Source organism: Oncorhynchus mykiss, chromosome 16, assembly GCF_013265735.2.
Source record: "Oncorhynchus mykiss isolate Arlee chromosome 16, USDA_OmykA_1.1, whole genome shotgun sequence".
NCBI lineage: Eukaryota > Metazoa > Chordata > Actinopteri > Salmoniformes > Salmonidae > Oncorhynchus > Oncorhynchus mykiss.
Window position 1 is genome coordinate 56,310,025 of NC_048580.1, and position 12,644 is coordinate 56,322,668.

The 12,644-nt window shown below is 42.9% G+C and overlaps 1 pseudogene; it reads left to right on the top strand.

Annotated features, from left to right (window-relative positions):
• Positions 1–584: 584 nt before the first annotated feature.
• On the top strand, positions 585–12,474 carry LOC110491117 (annotated as a pseudogene).
• The last annotated feature ends 170 nt before the right edge of the window (positions 12,475–12,644 follow it).

Sequence of the window (12,644 nt, forward strand, 5' to 3'; positions counted from 1 at the left end):
CGAAAGGGTGAAACGACTGCGGCATGATTATGCAGAGGTATGTATTCACTTTACCAGTGTGATCTTGCATACTGTCTCATAATCTTTTACTGTACTGTAATATGTATACTAGATCTACACTGAACTACACAATTTTGCCTGACACTGTTTTTCAGAGTTTTACGAATGGATGGAGAGGAGATCCAGCATGAGTTCATTTACGTAGATGAGGCTGGGTTCAACCTGACGAGAACACGAAGGAGGGGAAGAAACATCATTGGCCACAGGGCTATAGTCAATGTCCCAGGGCAACGTGGGGGTAATATAACACACTGTGCAGCCATTACACAGAATGGGATCCTCCACCGCCATGCCCATATGGGCCCTTACAACACAGCACTCATACTTACATTCTTGGACCAATTGCACAACATAACAGCAGCAAATCAAATCGATCATATGCAATACATTGTTGTCTGGGACAATGTGTCTTTCCACCGCTCTGCTCTGGTTCAGAACTGGTTTCAGCAACATCCACATTTCACCGTCCTACATCTTCCACCATACTCTCCATTCCTCAACCCTATAGAAGAGTTTTTCTCGGCATGGCGGTGGACGGTATATGATCTCCGTCTCCAGGCTGAGGTACCCCTCATCCAAGCCATGGAGGAGGCCTGTGACCAGATGGCGGTAGCAGCAATGCAAGAATGGATTCGTCATTCAAGACGTTTCTTTCCAAGGTGTCTTGCGAAATGACAACATTGCCTGTGATGTTGATGAAATTCTCTGGCCAGATCCAGCTAGGCGAAGAGACAATGTCTAGTTGTTGTTTTAAAAAAAAAAATTGAACTTACAATATGTAAAGTGACGTTTGGTTACAGTATTATGAATCTCCATGTCAACATTTTGGGCGTGTTGAGAAATAAATGAGTTTCTTCAGTCTGCAACATTGGTCTTGTGTAGTGTTTGGTGAATTTACATTATATTTGTACTTTGTTGATAGTAGCCTACTCTAGTCATAGGGAAGTAGAAGTGCTAAAAGTGTTTTAGGTTTATCACAGCAGAGTGTAACTCGTGCAAACAGAGTATAGTAATGTGAAACGTGTGTGTTTCATATGGTAACAAAGTGTGGTTTTTAAAAAGAAGTGTAAAGTTTTTACAAGAGTGTTTAATTTTGCAAAGGATCTGTAGTGTTTTGCTAGTTGGGTGTGTGGTTGTGCTAATTGTGTGTAGTGTTTTGAAAACACGGGCCCTGTTTTGAAAATCGTGCTTAAGCAATCCAAAAAAACTGTAAGCAAATTTATCGAGTGCCTTTCGAGCGCAAATCCGAAAGGGTGAAACGACTGCGGCATGATTATGCAGAGGTATGTATTCACTTTAGCAGTTTGATCTTGCATTCTGTCTCATAATCTGTTACTGTACTGTAATATGTATACTAGATCTACACTGAACTACACAATTTTGCCTGACACTGTTTGTCAGAGAGTTTTACGAATGGATGGAGAGGAGATCCAGCATGAGTTCATTTACGTAGATGAGGCTGGGTTCAACCTGACGAGAACACGAAGGAGGGGAAGAAACATCATTGGCCACAGGGCTATAGTCAATGTCCCAGGGCAACGTGGGGGTAATATAACACTGTGCAACCATTACACAGAATGGGGTCCTCCACCGCCATGCCCATATGGGCCCTTACAACACAGCACTCATACTGTACTTACATTCTTGGACCAATTGCACAACATAACAGCAGCAAATCAAATCGATCATATGCAATACAATGTGTCTTTCCACCGCTCTGCTCTGGTTCAGAACTGGTTTCAGCAACATCCACATTTCACCGTCCTATATCTTCCACCATACTCTCCATTCCTCAACCCAATAGAAGAGTTTTTCTCGGCATAGAGGTGAAAGGTATATGATCTCCGTCTCCAGGCTGAGGTACCCCTCATCCAAGCCATGGATGTCAGGATTTGGCCAGGGTTGTTCCGGTTTTTGGTCACTAGATGCCCCCATTGTGCTTTTTGACCTTTTGTTTTCCCTTGATCCCCATTATTATTTGCACCCGTGCCTCGTTTCCCCTGATTGTATTTAAACCCTTAGTTTTCCTCAGTTCTTTGCTCTGTGTTTGTATGTTAGCACCCAGCCCTAGTATTCTGTGAACTCTTGTTGATCCCGGTGGACTCGCTTGTGGAATTCTGTTTTTGTTTATTTATTTTTGAGTATCTTTTGAGGTTTTTTATGCTATACCTACCACCTTGTGGATTTACCTTTTTGTCTTGGAGGATTACCTTTGTTCTTGTGGAATTCCTTTTGAGGTTGTGGAGTTACATGTTTTCCTGAAGGACTTCTCTTTTTACTTCATTAAATACACTGTCTCAAGTACTGCTGTGTCTGCCTCATCTTCTGGCTTCTGCCGACTATTCGTGGGTAGGTTAAGTGACTGTTTCCCACTCCGGAGACCCGGGTTCGTAACCGGGTCCTGACAATGGAGGCCTGTGACCAGATGGAGGTAGCAGCAATGCAAGGATGGATTCGTCATTCAAGACGTTTCTTTCCAAGGTGTCTTGCTAATGACAACATTGCCTGCAATGTTGATGAAATTCTCTGGCCAGATCCAGCTAGGCGAAGAGACAATGTCTAGTTATTTATTTTAAATTTTGAACTTACAATACGTAAAGGGACTTTTGGTTACAGTATTATGAATCTCCATGTCAACATTTTGGGTGTGTTGAGAAATAAATGAGTTTCTTCAGTCTGCAACATTGGTCTTGTGTAGTGTTTGGTGAATTTACATTATATTTGTACTTTGTTGATAGTAGCCTACTCTAATCATACGGAAGTAGAAGTGCTAAGAGTGTTTTAGGTTTATCACAGCAGAGTGTAACTCATGCAAACAGAGTATAGTAATGTGAAACGTGTGTGTTTCATATGGTAACAGTGTGGTTTTTTAAAGAGTGTTTAATTTTGAAAAAGATCTGTAGTGTTTTGCTAATTGGGTGTGTGGTTGTGCTAATTGTGTGTAGTGTTTTGAAAACACGGGCCCTGTTTTGTAAATCGTGCTTAAGCAATCAAAAAAAACTGTAATACTAATTCATGACCACACACATACATTATTGGCAACACTAATTGAAACATTGTTGTTTGCTGTGCTTGCAGTCTAAACTTGTAGCGTTTGCAGTGAAGACCAATGTGACTTACTGTGGAGCTCTAGATGGCGACTGTCCTGTTGAAGAAGCTGCAATCAACTACGAAGCCAAAGACTTCCTGCACATTAAGGAGGTGAGGAACAACACTCAAGATGGAAGAACCCTCCTCCCCTCATCCTCTCACTCCTCTTCCTCTCTCCCCTTGTCCTCTCACTCCTCTTCTTCTCTCCCTTCTTCCTCTCACTCCTCTTCCTCTCTCCCTTCTTCCTCTTCTCTCCCTTCTTCCTCTCACTCCTCTTCCTCTCTCCCTTCTTCCTCTCACTCCTCTTCTCTCCCTTCTTCCTCTCACTTCTATTCTTCTCTCCCTTCTTCCTCTCACTCCTCTTCTTCTCTCCCTTCTTCCTCTCACTCCTCTTCCTCTCTCCCTTCTCCTCTCACTCCTCTTCCTCTCTACCCTCTTCCTCTCACTCCTTTTCCTCTACCCTCTTCCTCTCACTCCTTTTCCTCTCTACCCTCTTCCTCTCACTCCTTTTCCTCTCTATCCTCTTCCTCTCACTCCTTTTCCTCTCTACCCTCTTCCTCTCACTCTTCTTCTTCTCTCCCTTCTTCCTCTCACTCCTCTTCCTCTCACTCCTCTTTCTCTCACTCCTCTTCCTCTCACTCCTCTTCCTCTCTCCCCTCTTCCCCAAGGGAACAACACAGCTGTAGAAAGCATCCATGTCGTGGTTATAACTACTTGCGCTGGATTAGTTAGGGAAATATTCATATTGTTGTATTTCCAGAAGTAGTAACCATACAGTAGCTACAATAATGACGTGGATCAGGCGTTTCATGGTTTCAGGTGTTTCATGGTGTAATGTTGCATTATGTATTGTATTGTAACAGAAGTACAATAATGACTGGTGGATTGGTCGTTTGGTGAAGGAGGGGGCAGACATCACCTTCATCCCCAGCCCTCTGCGCCTAGAAGCTATAAGACACAAACACATGCAGAAACAAAGGTGAACCAACACTAACACTGAAGTTACATTTTACACAATATTTGCCACACATTTTGTGTTCACACGATGTCCTGATGTTTGTAAGAATTTGTGACATCAAGGGAATATCGGGGGCACAATTTAATATTGTATTGTGTCCTCACACTAACATTGAGCTGGCCTTCTTTACACTTAAGCCTTAACACCATAACCATAACAGTAACCTTAAACCCCAACTATGACCCAGGCTGTAACCCCTGACCTTTGTTCTGATTTGTCTGTTGTCAAAGATTGTCTATTATATTGACAAGGTAGTCAAGTGACTGCTCTAATTATGGAAATACGTGTCCTCAAAGATGAAAGGCAGGCAGGAGGAGGTGAGATCAGGTCAACTCAAATCAAATCGTATTTTTCACATGCTTCATAAACAACAGGTGTAGAATAACAGTGAAGTGCTTATAGGCCCCTCCCAACAGTGCAGAGAGCCATTTTTTTTAATAATAGAAAGATAATAACATGAATAAATACACAATGAGTAATGATAACTTGGCTATATACACAGGGTACCAGTACAGAGTCTATGTCCCTAAACTGGGACATGCTTAACACCCCGGCCATCCTACAATCTAAGCTTGATGCCCTCAATCTTACACAAATTATCAATGAACCTACCAGGTACAACCCCAAATCCGTAAACACGGGCACCCTCATAGATATCATCCTAACCAACCTGCCCTCCAAATACACCTCTGCTGTTTTCAACCAAGATCTCAGTGATCACTGCCTCATTGCCTGCATCCATAAGTCTGTACAGCACTTTGAGATATCAGCTGATGTACGAAGGGCTATATAAATACATTTTATTTGATATGATTATGGGTGTGTGGTTAAACAACCACCCCTCATCACTGTCAAACGCACCCTAAAACACTTCAGCGAGTAGGCCTTTCTAATCGACCTGGCTGGGGTATCCTGGAATGATATTGACCTCATTCCGTCAGTAGAGGATGCCTGGTTATTCTTTAAAAGTGCCTTCCTCACCATCTTAAATAAGCAAAAAAAATAAGAACCAGGAACAGATATAGCCCTTGGTTCACTCTAGACCTGACTGCCCTTAACCAGCACAAAAACATCCTGTGGCGTACTGCATTAGCATCGAATAGCCCCCGCGACATACAACTTTTCAGGGAAGTTATGAACCAATATACATAGACAGTTAGGAAAGCTAAGGCTAGCTTTCATTAACAGAAATTTGCATCCTGTAGCACAAACTCAAAAAAGTTCTGGGACACTGTAAAGTCCATGGAGAATAAGAGCACCTCCTCCCAACTGCCCACTGCACTGAGGCTAGGAAACACTATCACCACCGATGAATAAAATTGAGAATTTCAATAAGCATTTTTCTACAGCTGGCCATGCTTTCCACCTGGCTACCCCTACCCTGGTCAACTGCCCGGCACCCCCCACAGCAACTCGCCAAAGCCTCCCCCATTTCTCCTTCACCCAAATCCAGATAGCTGATGTTCTGAAAGAGCTGCAAAATCTGGACCCCTACAAATCAGCCAGGCTAGATCATCTGGACCCTCTCTTTCTAAAATTATCTGCCGATATTGTTGCAGCCCCTCTTTCGTATCGTCTGAGATTCCCAAAGATTGGAAAGCTGCCTTATCATCCCCCTCTTTTAAGGAGGAGACACTCTAGACCCAAACTGCTACAGACCTATATCTATCCTACCCTGCCTTTCTAAGGTCTTCAAAAACCAGGTTAACAAACAGATCACCGACCATTTTGAATCCCACCATACCTTCTCCGCTATGCAATCTGGTTTCAGAGCTGGTCATGGGTGCACCTCAGCCACACTCAAGGTCCTAAACGATATCAAAACCGCAATCGATAAGAGACATTACCGTGCAGCCATATTCATCGACCTGGCCAAGGCTTTTGACTCTGTCAATCACCACATTCTTATCGGCAGACTAAACAGCCTTGGTTTCTCAAATGACTGCCTTGCCTGGTTCACCAACTACTTCTCTGATAGAGTTCAATGTGTCAAATCGGAGGGCCTGTTATCTGGACCTCTGGCAGTCTCTATGGGGGTGCCACAGGGTTCAATTCTCGGGCCGACTCTCTTCTCTGTATACATCAATGATGTCGCTCATGCTGCTGGTGATTCTCTGATCCACCTCTACGCAGACGACACCATTCTGTATACTTCTGGCCCTTCTTTGGACACTGTTAACTAACCTCCAGACGTGCTTCAATGCCACACAACTCTACTTCCATTGCCTCCAACTGCTCTTAAATGCAAGTAAAACTAAATGCATGCTCTTCCACCGATAGCTGCCCGCACCTGCTCGCCGTCCAGCATCACTACTCTGGACGGTTCTGACTTAGAATATGTGGACAACTACAAATACCTAGGTGTCTGGTTAAACTGTAAACTCTCCTTCCAGACTCACATTAAGCATCTCCAATCCAAAATTAAATCTAGAATCGGATTCCTATTTCGCAACAAAGCATCCTTCACTCATGTTGCCAAACATATCCTCATAAAACTGACCATCCTACTGATCCTCGACTTCGGCGATTTCATTTACAAAATAGCCTCCAACACTCTACTCAACAAATTGGATGCAGTCTATCACAGTGCCATCATTACCATCCTACTCGTCGTCAAACCCACTGGCTCCAGGTCATCTACAAGTCTCTGCTAGGTAAAGCCCCGCCTTCTCAGCTCACTGGTCATCATAGCAGCACACACCCGCACTCCAGCAGGTACTGTATATCTCACTAGTCACCCCAAAAGCCAACTCCTTCTCCTGGTCACCCCCAAAGCCAATTCCTCTTTGGCCGCCTTTCCTTCCAGTTCTCTGCTGTCAATGACTGGAACTAACTGCAAAAATCACTGAAGCTGGAGACTCATGTCTCCCTCACTAGCTTTAAGCACCAGCTGTCAGAGCAGCTCACAGATCACTGCACCTGTACATAGCCCATCTGTATTATAGCCCATCCAACTACCTCATCCCCATACTGTATTTATTTATTCATCTTACTCACCCCAGTATCTTTACTTGCACATTCATCTTCTGCACATCTATCACTCCAGTGTTTAATTGCTAAATTGTAATTACTTCGCCACCATGGCCTATTTATTGCCTTACCTCCCTTATCTTACCTCATTTGCACAAACTGTATATAGACTTTTTTTTCTACTGTATTATTGGCTTTATGTTTGTTTGTTCTTTGTGTAACTCTGTGTTGTTGTATGTGTCGAACTGCTTTGCTTTATTCTTGGCCAGGTCGCAGTTGTAAATGAGAACTTGTTCTCAACTAGCCTACTTGTTTAAATAAAGGTAAAATAAAAAATGTGCAGGTGTATGAGGTAATTGAGGTAGATATGGACATATAGTTAGGGGTATTGTGACAACATGATAGATATTAAGCAGCAGCAGCGTATGTAATGAGTCAAAAGACTGCAAAGGGGGGTCAATGCAGATAGTCCGGGTAGGTATTTGGTTAACTATTTAGCAGTCTTATGGCTTGGGGGTAGAAGTTGTTCAGGGTCTTGTTGGTTCCAGACTTGGTGCAACGTTACTGCTTGCCATGCGGTAGCAGAGAGAACCAATTTTGTGAGAGAGAACCAATGACAATTTTGACACGAGTGTCTACTTATATCAGTGCGTTCGTTACAACGTAAACATTACAAAACTTCCATTAAATCAAATAAGCAATTACATTTTTTGTTGACCATTTTTCACTCTCATTGATCTCCATACAAAAATGCCTTACTTCGTGGGCTTATATTCGTGGACAGATTTTGGGCAGAGTAAATAACACCTCTCGCTTCACCTCTTCCTCTGCTGTTGTGCAGGAAAACAGTGCGTAACTCTCTGTCTAGCCTGGGTGACATGGTCTCAGGTAGCTGGAAGACCGCGTCGCCATCAGGTGGTAAGTATAAGAATTACAACATCAGACCTTTTCCTCAAGAATCAAATACTGTATTTCACCTCAATCTTGATCTTTCTCCTCACTCCCTGATATAATGTCTAATGTGACTGATTGTACTTCTTTTGTTTTCAAAAGACAAACAGAAGCAAAATCAGGTAGGTTTTTAACAATGTAGTTTTCTCTGATACAAGCATGAACCTATTTTACAGGGTGTAATTTTTCACCAATAATAGGAACTTCTAGCTTTGATTAACACTCTCTCAGGCAAGCTATGTGTCTTCTTCCTTGGGGGACCGAAATACACCGGAGATTTGACAAACTGGGTGTAAGTTAAGCTAACCATCTGAGGTAACGGTTGGTTGAGAAACACTTTCCTAGAATCAGTTAAGCGCAACCTCTAGTCTGCTCCAACTAGTGACACGGATTAACATTCTCATTTCTCTCTCTGCTCCACAGCTGAATAATATCCAATTCAGACAGTGGAAATAACACCAAGTATGGCTAATTCATTGATCTACAGTTGAAGTTGGAAGTTTACATACACCTTAGCCAAATACATTTCAACTCAGTTTTTCACAATTCCTGACATTTAATCCTAGTAAAAATTCCCTGTTTAAGGTCAGTTAAGATCACCACTTTATTTTAAGAATGTGAAATGTCAGAATAATAGTAGAGAGAATGATTTATTTCAGCTTTTATTTCTTTCATCACATTCCCAGTGGGTCAGAAGTTTTCATACACTCAATTAGTATTTGGTAGCATTGCCTTTAAATTGTTTTAACTTTGGTCAAACGTTTTGGGTAGCCTTCCACAAGCTTCCCACAATAAGTTGGGTGAATTTTGGCCCATTCCTCCTGACAGAGTTGGTGTAACTGAGTCAGGATTGTAGGCCTCCTTGCTCGCTCGCAGTTCTGCCCACAAATGTTCTATAGGATTGAGGTCAGGGCTTTGTGATGGTCACTCAAATACCTTGACTTTGTTGTCCTTAAGCCATTTTGCCGCAACTTTGGAAGTATGCTTGGGGACATTGTCCATTTGGAAGACCCATTTGCGACCAAGCTTTAACTTCCTGACTGATGTCTTGAGATATTGCTTCAATATATCCACATAATTTCACTTCCCCATGATGCCATTTATTTTGTGAAGTGCACCAGTCCCTCCTGCAGCAAAGCACTCCCACAACATGATGCTGCCACCCCCGTGCTTCACAGTTGAGATGGTATTCTTTGGCTTGCAAGCATCCCCCTTTTCCTCCAAACATAACGATGGTCATTATGGCCAAACAGTTCTATTTTTGTTTCATCTGACCAGAGGACATTTCTCCAAAAAGTATGATTTTTGTCCCCATGTGCAGTTGTAAACCGTAGTCTGGCTTTTTTATGGCGGCTTTGGAGCAGTGGCGTCTTCCTTGCTGAGCGGCCTTTCAGGTTATGTCGATATAGGACTTGTTTTACTGTGGATATAGATACTTTTGTACCTGTTTCCTCCAGCATCTTCACAAGGTCCTTTGCTGTTGTTCTGGGATTGATTTACACTTTTCGCACCAAAGTACGTTAATCTCTAGGAGACAGAATGCGTCTCCTTCCTGAGCGGTATGACGGCTGCGTGGTCCCATGGTGTTTATACTTGCGTACTAGTGTTTGTACAGATGAACGTGGTACCTTCAGGCATTTGGAAATTGCTCCCACCGATGAACCACAATTTTCTTTCTGAGGTCTTGGCTGATTTCTCTTGATTTTCCCATGATGTCAAGCAAAGAGGTACTGAGTTTGAAGGTAGACCTTGAAATACATCCACAGGTACACCTCCAATTGACTCAAATGATGTCAATTAGCCTATCAGAAGCTTCTAAAGCCATGGCATAATTTTCTGGAATTTTCCAAGCTGTTTAAAGGCACCGTCAACTTAGTGTATGTAAACTTCTGACCCACTGGAATTGTGATCCAGTGAATTATAAGTGAAATAATCTGTGTGTAAACAATTGTTGGAAAAATTACTTGTGTCATGCACAAAGTAGATGTGCTAACCACCTTGCCAAAACTATAGTTTGTTAACAAGAAATTTGTGGAGTGGTTGAAAAATGAGTTTTAATGACTCCAACCTAAGTGAATGTAAACTTCCAACTTCCAACTGTTGATGTTTATTTGATCTGGGGTTCAAATTCAATGGATTTCAAAGTATACTTCTTTATGGAAGAGGATTTCTCACATACTCTACACATTTTGCCAAAGGTGCATGGTGAAGCTGGATGCTTAGACTTAGAGATACTGGAGTAAAGTTGTATGTTTTATACCCTGATGCTTAGCTAGTTTCTTTGATAATGACATGTGTGCATCCAAGATCTTTCTCTACCCTCTCTCAGGGGACAGATATGATGCAGAAAGCTCTGTTTGACTTCCTGAAACACAGGTTTGATGGAAGGTTAGTATAGACGGGCATCATAATTAACCTACAGTTGCAGATTCATGTAGTTAATTGTTTACTTCTCTATTGTATGCACATCTATGACACAAGTTTTCTTTTGTTTGCTTTCTCTCTGTTTGGTCCCTTTCTGAATCACCATCACATTCACCACTGTGGTATTCTATCTGTAGTGTGTATTTGCAGCGTAATTGTGTTTATCATGTTTTGTTTTGGACACCTGCAGAATCTCCAGTACACGCATCACGGCAGACCTTTCTCTAGCCAAGAAATCTGTCCTCCACAAGAGTCCCATCATGGAGAGATCCAATACTCGCTCTAACCTGGGTGAGTTCTCACAAATACACACACACACACACACACACACACATTCACTTTCACAAACATTTGCTCATGTCGACACTATTACGAAATGTGTTAAGCAGCCAGAGTGCATGGATAGATCTCATGGTCAGGTACAGTAATGTATCTCTCTACCCTACAGCCGAGGTCCAGAGTGCATGGATAGATCTCATGGTCAGGTACAGTAATGTATCTCTCTCCCCTACAGCCGAGGTCCAGAGTGCATGGATAGATCTCATGGTCAGGTACAGTAATGTATCTCTCTCCCCTACAGCCGAGATCCAGAGTGCATGGATAGATCTCATGGTCAGGTACAGTAATGTATCTCTCTCCCCTACAGCCGAGGTCCAGAGTGAGATAGAGGGGATATTTGAGCAACCTCCAGTTGGTGGTCCTGGATGCAGACACCATCAACCATCCGGCCCAGCTAGCCAAGACTTCCCTGGCCCCCATCTTGGTCTACGTCAAAGTTTCCTCACTGAAGGTGAAACACAATCAGGCACCTAATACATGCAATACGTGCAGATGATGGCTGGGGACAAGCTGTCTCAATGCCCCCCTGTACGCGGACACATTTCACATTTCAGTCAATTACAGTGCCTTGCGAAAGTATTCGGCCCCCTTGAACTTTGCGACCTTTTGCCACATTTCAGGCTTCAAACATAAAGATATAAAACTGCATTTTTTTGTGAAGAATCAACAACAAGTGGGACACAATCATGAAGTGGAACGACATTTATTTGGATATTTCAAACTTTTTTAACAAATCAAAAACTGAAAAATTGGGCGTGCAAAATTATTCAGCCCCCTTAAGTTAATACTTTGTAGCGCCACCTTTTGCTGCGATTACAGCTGTAAGTCGCTTGGGGTATGTCTCTATCAGTTTTCCACATCGAGAGACTGACATTTTTTCCCATTCCTCCTTGCAAAACAGCTCGAGCTCAGTGAGGTTTTATATCTTTGTTTGAAGCCTGAAATGTGGCAAAAGGTCGCAAAGTTCAAGGGGGCCGAATACTTTCGCAAGGCACTGTATCAGACGCTCATATCCAGCGCAATTAGGGTTAAGTGCCTTGCTCAAGGGGCACATCGACAGGTTTTTAATTTTTGGTTACCGGCCCAACACTCTTAACCGCTAGGCTATCTGCTTCCCCACCATACAGTACTATTCACAATTACAACCCAACCATCTGTCTGATTACCCTCCCACTGTTCCCTCATAGGATATTTTTGATGTAATTCTGGATGAGAACCAATTGGAGGATGCATGTGAGCACTTGGCTGAATACTTAGAAGTCTACTGGCATGCCACTCATTTTCCCGGCACCACCCGTATCAACGGGCTATTGGAGCAGAACATCATGATCCCGCCTTCAGCCATCTCTAGCCTACAGGTGAGATGCTTTCATATGGATGGAGGAGGGAAGGTGGAGAGGAACAGAGATAGTTGGAGAATGGAAAGAGGACAGATTATGGGAAGGGTTTCTTTATTATGGGAGGGGAGGTTTTTATGTGGTTGTTGTGTTGCAGCTCTTACAGTACTATGCCAGATTCCCCCTCTCCCCTCCCTCTCTCACGTCTGTCTGTCCACCCGTCTTCTCACTCATCCCTGCTTAACGCTTTTGCAGTTTTCTGTAACACAGGAATTAATTGAATGAGCGCTGACCAAACGGGTGAGTTGGAGGGTTTCTGTATGTGCATTACTTCTCCACCCAAATAACCCCTGCCCCCCTTAACCACCCCACCACACCACCCTACACCAACCACACTTGGTGGAATAAGATCAACCAATGTGTCTTATTTCCCTTTCACACAATAAACTCCCCTC